General features: G+C 43.5%; 1 protein-coding gene across 3 annotated transcripts in view; it reads right to left on the reverse strand.

The window, feature by feature from the left end:
• LOC102211727 (uncharacterized) overlaps positions 1–4,966 on the reverse strand; it is a 21,546-nt gene extending 16,580 nt beyond the window's left edge. Inside the window, exons 1-2 of one of the 3 annotated variants that reach the window (XM_013908350.1) lie at positions 4,843–4,966; positions 4,618–4,732 (exon numbers count right to left, since the gene is read on the reverse strand). The gene's annotated coding sequence lies outside the window, so the exon portion shown is untranslated. Of the gene's footprint in view, positions 1–4,617; positions 4,747–4,835 lie in introns of all 3 variants that reach the window. The other 2 variants (XM_013908351.1, XM_013908349.1) reach the window with 2 other exon arrangements.
• Positions 4,967–6,344: the final 1,378 nt, after the last annotated feature.

Below are 6,344 nucleotides of genomic sequence, written 5' to 3' on the forward strand. Positions count from 1 at the left end.
ATGGCACTGTTAACGAGTCTTCTACGTAATAGTCACCATAGCAATTAGACATTCATTTTCACACAGCATCAAAACATCTGAAACAGCCAGTTCAAACAGACTTTATGGCCCAGAGCCACGTTTGCCAGCAAAGGAATGCACAAACATTCTCCCTCCAAATGACCATCTTATAAAGGTTACCGCCCTGGGGCAATATTTCACTTAAAAGGACACCTTGATTTGTATCAAGGTGGACCCATTGCACCAGTTTTGTTTCTTGTAAAACAAGTCAGGCGACTAGACTAAAGAGCATTGAGTGCAGTTACCAAAAGCTTTGAGAAGGCTCTAAAAGCTGAGTGACAAGACTCAGACGGATAACAAGATAATCCACAGTGAGTGACCAACCATACGTGGAAAAAACATTCATCACACCACTGTGATAACCACTAAGTAAACAGCTTGCAACAAAACAATGAATCTGTGATCGGCAGAGAGACTTATCGGGGCCATGACATCCTCCTGCCAGTCGAGCATTAATGGCTTTGAGTTTCCTGCCTTCCACGAGCAAAGACTTCTCAGACAATCTGAGCACAAGGAAACCGTTTTGAATAATCCTTTACAATAAAGTCATTAATGTGATGTAACTATTTTCTGAAAGTAGATATTCTGTACTATCATTTATGACTCTGCAGTTGTTATTTATGATCATGTGGTAACACTGTTTAGTCAGGTTTTTTTACTCCTGTTTAGGTTCACGGAAATTTCTGGGGCATTCATGGTTACCTGATTAAGTATTTGCTAATTAAAATAGTCGTTAGAATTAGCAGCCATGGATTTGGCACATGTGCGAAGCAAAATATACTGCTACACCGTGACACTGATATCAGCCATGTTGCCGATCCTTACTTCGATGTCAAAAGCAGTGAATGTCTAAATGTTATAAATGGCCCAATTGCCTCAAGCATGAGGGACGGGAATTCGAGCAAACCCCATCGACTACGACAGCAGAGCACTACCATCATAACAGCACCATTTCAGTTTACAACCCCATGACACGTGAGATGAAACGTAGATTATTTTCAATTCACAGACAAAGTGCCCACACCAAATAAGAGCCCGTGCCCGGGACAGGGAATGAGATCAGAGAGAAGCAGAGACTGAAACAAAGCCATAACTTTCTCCCCTAACAGCTGAGCGATAAGACAAGAGCACTGAAGCGAGTGAAGGGCTCATAAAATGTGTATTGCAGACTGTCTCCAGTGCAGTCTGGGGTTATTGTGGAGAGAGAGGAGTGGAGCCGTGAGCACTGCAGATCTAGGTGTGTGTGTGCGCATCTGAGGAGACAGCAGCGTCTCGTCTCTCTTCTCTCTGTCTCCACTGGTCTTCATCCACATTTGAACACAGAACAGGAGGAATCGATAAGTCTGGGCAGAGCCACCAGATGAGGAGACGAGCGAGCTCCCAAACAGCAAACAGAGGAAGACTAAAAATCTGGCAGAAACACAGGGAGTCTTTTATCTCATTCTCTTCTTCCCCCCTCTCTAACTTCCCATGTCCTGCAGAGCCTCAAAGTCCCAGACAGCTCTTCTCATCGCGATATGTTTGGGCTACATAAGGCTGATGATTATTAAAAGGCTGAAGGATTTTTTGACTAAAAATAACACTGCAGACAGAGGGCCCCTTTCTAAAAAGCTGGACACAAGCGTAGAGCGCAAGCAAATTCAACCCACATGCCGCGTTTCTCTGCAGTCGCCCGCCTCGTTTGATGCCAGGTCTGTTGCTAGTCAAACTTTCGAGTAAGTCAGCACACAGACAAACAAGCCCAGGTCACACATGCAGACAAATCGTGACGAGAGAGAGCTGAAGGTAGCTAGTCTGACACCGCACTTCAAGCCAGATTCTTTCCCCTTTCTATCCTTGAGCCTGCACCTACCACCTGTTTACACACATATCCACACACACTTTCCTCCCTCGCCCCTCCTCCCTCCTTTTCTTCTCCAACTTGAGAGCCACCTACAAGGAAACGCGATGAGCCTCAGACATGAAGCAGTCTATCTTGGTCTCATAACTGCAGTTCCCTTGTTAATGACAGACTGTGTAACCTGATTCCACACACATATGCATATACACACGCCACTCCCCCGCCTCCCCCGACACACACAGACTCTCGCAGGGTTTCAGAGCTTTTCTCTCACTCCACTCGCATATTGTTCCAACCCAAACTGCCAGCTGCTTCTGACAGCCAAATTATTGGGCACACTAAATGATTGCTATCGGAAGCCTGCCCCCCCCTCAAAGCAAACCCCTCGCTTCATATTTTCTGAAATAGCCCGGACTTGCAGGGCAAATGAGGCGATTTATGGTCGTCAGAAGAGGAACAGATACAGGAAAACACTGGTGTAGGGGCCAAGATATTCATATATAAAGAACCTGGGAGCTGCTATGTGGAAATTTAAAAAACAAAAACTGTTATAACCTCAGCTCACTATCACAAGCCAAATTTCTGGTTGTCTGTATTCGGTGTGATACTTCGATTACTAATTGTTTTTCAGCAGTTTTTGTAGTAATTCTGATTTCACTGCAGCCTGTAGTCTACCTCTCTGAAAAACTATGCATTGCCTTTCAGCATCTCTCATTTCATAACGCGTCATCCTCAACTTGATTATTACTTTACTCGGCATGCGTGCGAGCAGTTAACAAATAATATCGGAGGACACATTTTCAGATTATTCAGTTGCCACGTTAGCATGGTATGTTTTGGGGGGTGAGCATACCAAAAATGAAGCCACTGAAAAGTAACATAGTTATGTGGCACTTTTAGAAACCTTTTGAAAAATGTACACGCTGGCCACCAAAGATGCTCTATATATATATAAACATAACTGGCTGACGATTCAGCTACTACCGTTAGTCTGTTTGAAACCAGACCAAGAGTTGGTGAGAGGGAGGAAAGGCCCAAAATGGTAGGAACAACAGCCACAATCAGACTGGTAGTTATTTCCTCAGATGAACAGAACAGGCTCCCCAAGACACCCCCACCCCCAGAGTTGAACTACACACAGTCACCCAGACAGCCTGACGTCGCTTTATCTGACCGCTATCAGCCAGACTCCATGAGGCCAGGCCTCGAGAATGACCGGCGCTGGCCAAGAGGCCACAGCTCAGTGACTGGCCAGCTATGGGGTTACATTCTCCAGATCACACAACCACACAGCCACTAAGTGCCACTTAACACTGCCACTAACCAAGACACAAAACCCTAAAGCGCTATCCACTTCAAGCCTTCACTGATTTGAACATCTCTACGCAGCTAATATGGAAAAAAAAAAAAAAGAAAAATTATATTTGTGAACAAGTCGTCTGTGTGCTTCAGCTAGTAGCAGCAATTAAAGGGCCCGGGCTAGATGGAGATTTTTCCTGAAACTGTGACAAAAAAGCTTTGAATGGAGACGGCTTTCAATTTAAACCACCCTTTTAAAAATGAACATGTCACCCCCCTGACCCTAAGTTGCATAAGCCGTTAAGAAAATTGATGGATGGATTAGTATGGATCTCGCCCAAATAGTCTCCCATACCAGACTTCGGGCTTCGTGTGTGTGTGTGTGTGTGACAATCAGATTGTCATGCGCAGACACATCAAGGGCAGCCAACTTAAAAAGATGCGACTAAAGCAGAAAGTGCACATTCGAAAGGCTTCCCTGGCATTTAAACTCAGTGTGTGGGATTGTCATTTTGTGGGATCTATAACAATGAGTTGATTCTGAGAAAGAGCACTTAAGTGTGAGACATTCCCCATTCACACTTGCAATCAGCACCATTATCTCTGAATGTTTTCAGCCAGCATTAACACCTTTCTAATGAAGTTGGCACCCTCTCATCAGCGGGTCTACCAGGTTTCCATTAGATTGTCCCTCCAAGTAGTTCTCACATATCATCTTCTGTTTGGTTTAAATCTATTCCACATCCAATTGATGCTCTATCAGTGACGTTTAAATAGCTTTTTTTATATTTCCAACTTGCCCAAAATTAAATTCCAAACCACTCCTAGTCATACTGTGTGTTCATGAGTGTTGGTGGCGCCCCCCGCCCCGCAGGACTGCGTTTGTGATGTTAAAAGTGCTCAGCGGGCGATGATGGGGCACGATCGAGCTGGAACGACCCTCCTAAAGACTGCATGACAAAAACTCTTCGAGTCACAGCTACTTGCAATGTCGTGAGCTTGATTCGACTGCTTAGGAGAAATCAGAACCCAGCACAGTCGCAGTTGAAAACCAGATTGTGGTTATTTTAGCCTGGCGCTCATCCTTTCATTAACAAGAGACACATCTGACAAGGTCTCTTAGCTGATGGTACACCGAGCTGCGCGGAGAGCTTATCAGAAGCGGCTATTTTGTTTTTGCAAAGTCACAAGAAAGACACGTTAGATAAGAATATGCTCGGCTGCAGAACCAAACAGGCCACGATTTTACAAAGCAGCTGAGAGAGGGAGACGGGTTTCTTACGGGAGCGCGTCACGAAGCCGTCTCCGGCAAACTTTTCCACGTCTACCGAAACGTCCGCGCGCATATTCCAGCATAGCCTGGATTAAATGACATTTTAGAGACGTCACGATAAATAATAATAATAATAAAAACTTACCTCGCGGGGTATTTTTTTCCTCAAAGTGCTGTGAGGGCTAGGTAACCGGCGCGGGTCGAACTATTCTGCCATCTCCCGAGAATTCACCGACAATACCCGATTTGTTTTCCAAAGTCTGAAAAGCAGAGGCTACATGACGCCAACATTCACGCCCGTCTTTCACTCGGCAGAGAAAAAAAAGAAGCCAAATATAATAATTGTTAAAGTGACAAACTCACTCCGTACTCATTTTTAGGAGAGAGTAAAACCGAAGACGCATTTTTGCTACGCTGTCTGGGCTTCACAACTCGCACCCCGGCGGCGGCGTTTTCGAAGGCAAAAAGCCAGGATTGGAGGAGGAGGAAGTTACCTTGGAACGCAGTAACGCTAGGTGAGACGATAAAGGCACGTTTCCTGTCGGCCATTTCAAAATAAAACTCATCTGTTTAATTTTAGTCTGAGGAGCTTTGTGGCGTAGACTGACAGAAATCACCTCCTTCTGAATGTCAACAAGACAAAAAGAGACTAAGCCAGGTGCTGTTGCTCTGGACTGGAAGACCAGCAGTGATGCCGTGTACAAGGAGGGGATGAGAAGACTCTACTTTCCGAGGAAGCTCAGATGCTTTAATGTGTGCAGAAAGATGTTGGAGATCTCCTACCAGTCTGTGGGAGCGAGTGCCATCTATTTTGCTGTTGTCTGCTGGGCAGGCAGCATCAGTGCCAGAGATGCCAGCAGGATGAACAAACTAATCCACAAGGCTGGAACCATCATTGGCAAGAATCTGGAGGCATTTGAGCCAGTGAGGGACAGGAGGTCACTGAACAAACTGCTCTCCATCACAAACAATCCATCTCATTTCCTCCATGCTACACTACAGAAGCAGCAGAGCTCCTTTCCCTAAGTCTTATTTAACCCTGCAGCCATAAAGAACGCTGCAGGAAATCATTCCCATCATTCTCAATAAAACAGTACAGCAACTCTCTCCAGATGAACACCAGGACATAGAATTCCACACAGATGTCTGTGTCAAACATTCTTGCTGCTGTTTCTTAGACGTAGAGTGTACATATTATTCATTAATATCATTTGCACTACTCCTTTGCACAATTTCGGTCTTACTTTTTATTTTCATTATTTTTAGTATTGCTGTTTATGTAAAAATTGTTTGTATTACATCCCATTAAAGCCCCTTCACTGTGGGCCAGCAGTACTTTTACATTGGGCAGTTTTCTTTTTATTGTAGATTGTACTGTTTTTATTATTTTATTATCTTTATCATGCTGCTGTAATACAGTAGTTTCCCTATCTATCTATCTATCTATCTATCTATCTATCTATCTGAGCACTTTTATAATAGCGTTTTTGTCATAAGGGTCAAATGCCAATCTAATTGTGTGTCAATTTTTTTTGCCTTATATTTAAGCCTATAATGTTATCATTATCCTGTCATAAAGTGCTTTTTAGTCATAACTTGGTATAATTAAGAAACATGCAATTTTTGAATACAAACAACATTGTTTTTCTCATAATAAACACATTAAAACCATTTTCTGAAAAATAACATGTGTTGTGTCAATGTATTTTATGTTTTTTTAATGTGAAGTGTTTTTAAAAACGCAGATGCACTACATATCTAGTGAAATGTCTCTGGGTTCACCCATAAAGTGTTTTTTGCCTTGTTTGCTGTTGTGCATTATTCGTTTTCTTACTACCAAATGATCTCATTGCGACATTGCGATTTTCTACT

This window comes from Pundamilia nyererei, unplaced genomic scaffold (genome assembly GCF_000239375.1).
Source record: "Pundamilia nyererei isolate P.nyererei 1_Seehausen unplaced genomic scaffold, PunNye1.0 scaffold00009, whole genome shotgun sequence".
Classification (NCBI taxonomy): Eukaryota; Metazoa; Chordata; class Actinopteri; order Cichliformes; family Cichlidae; genus Pundamilia; species Pundamilia nyererei.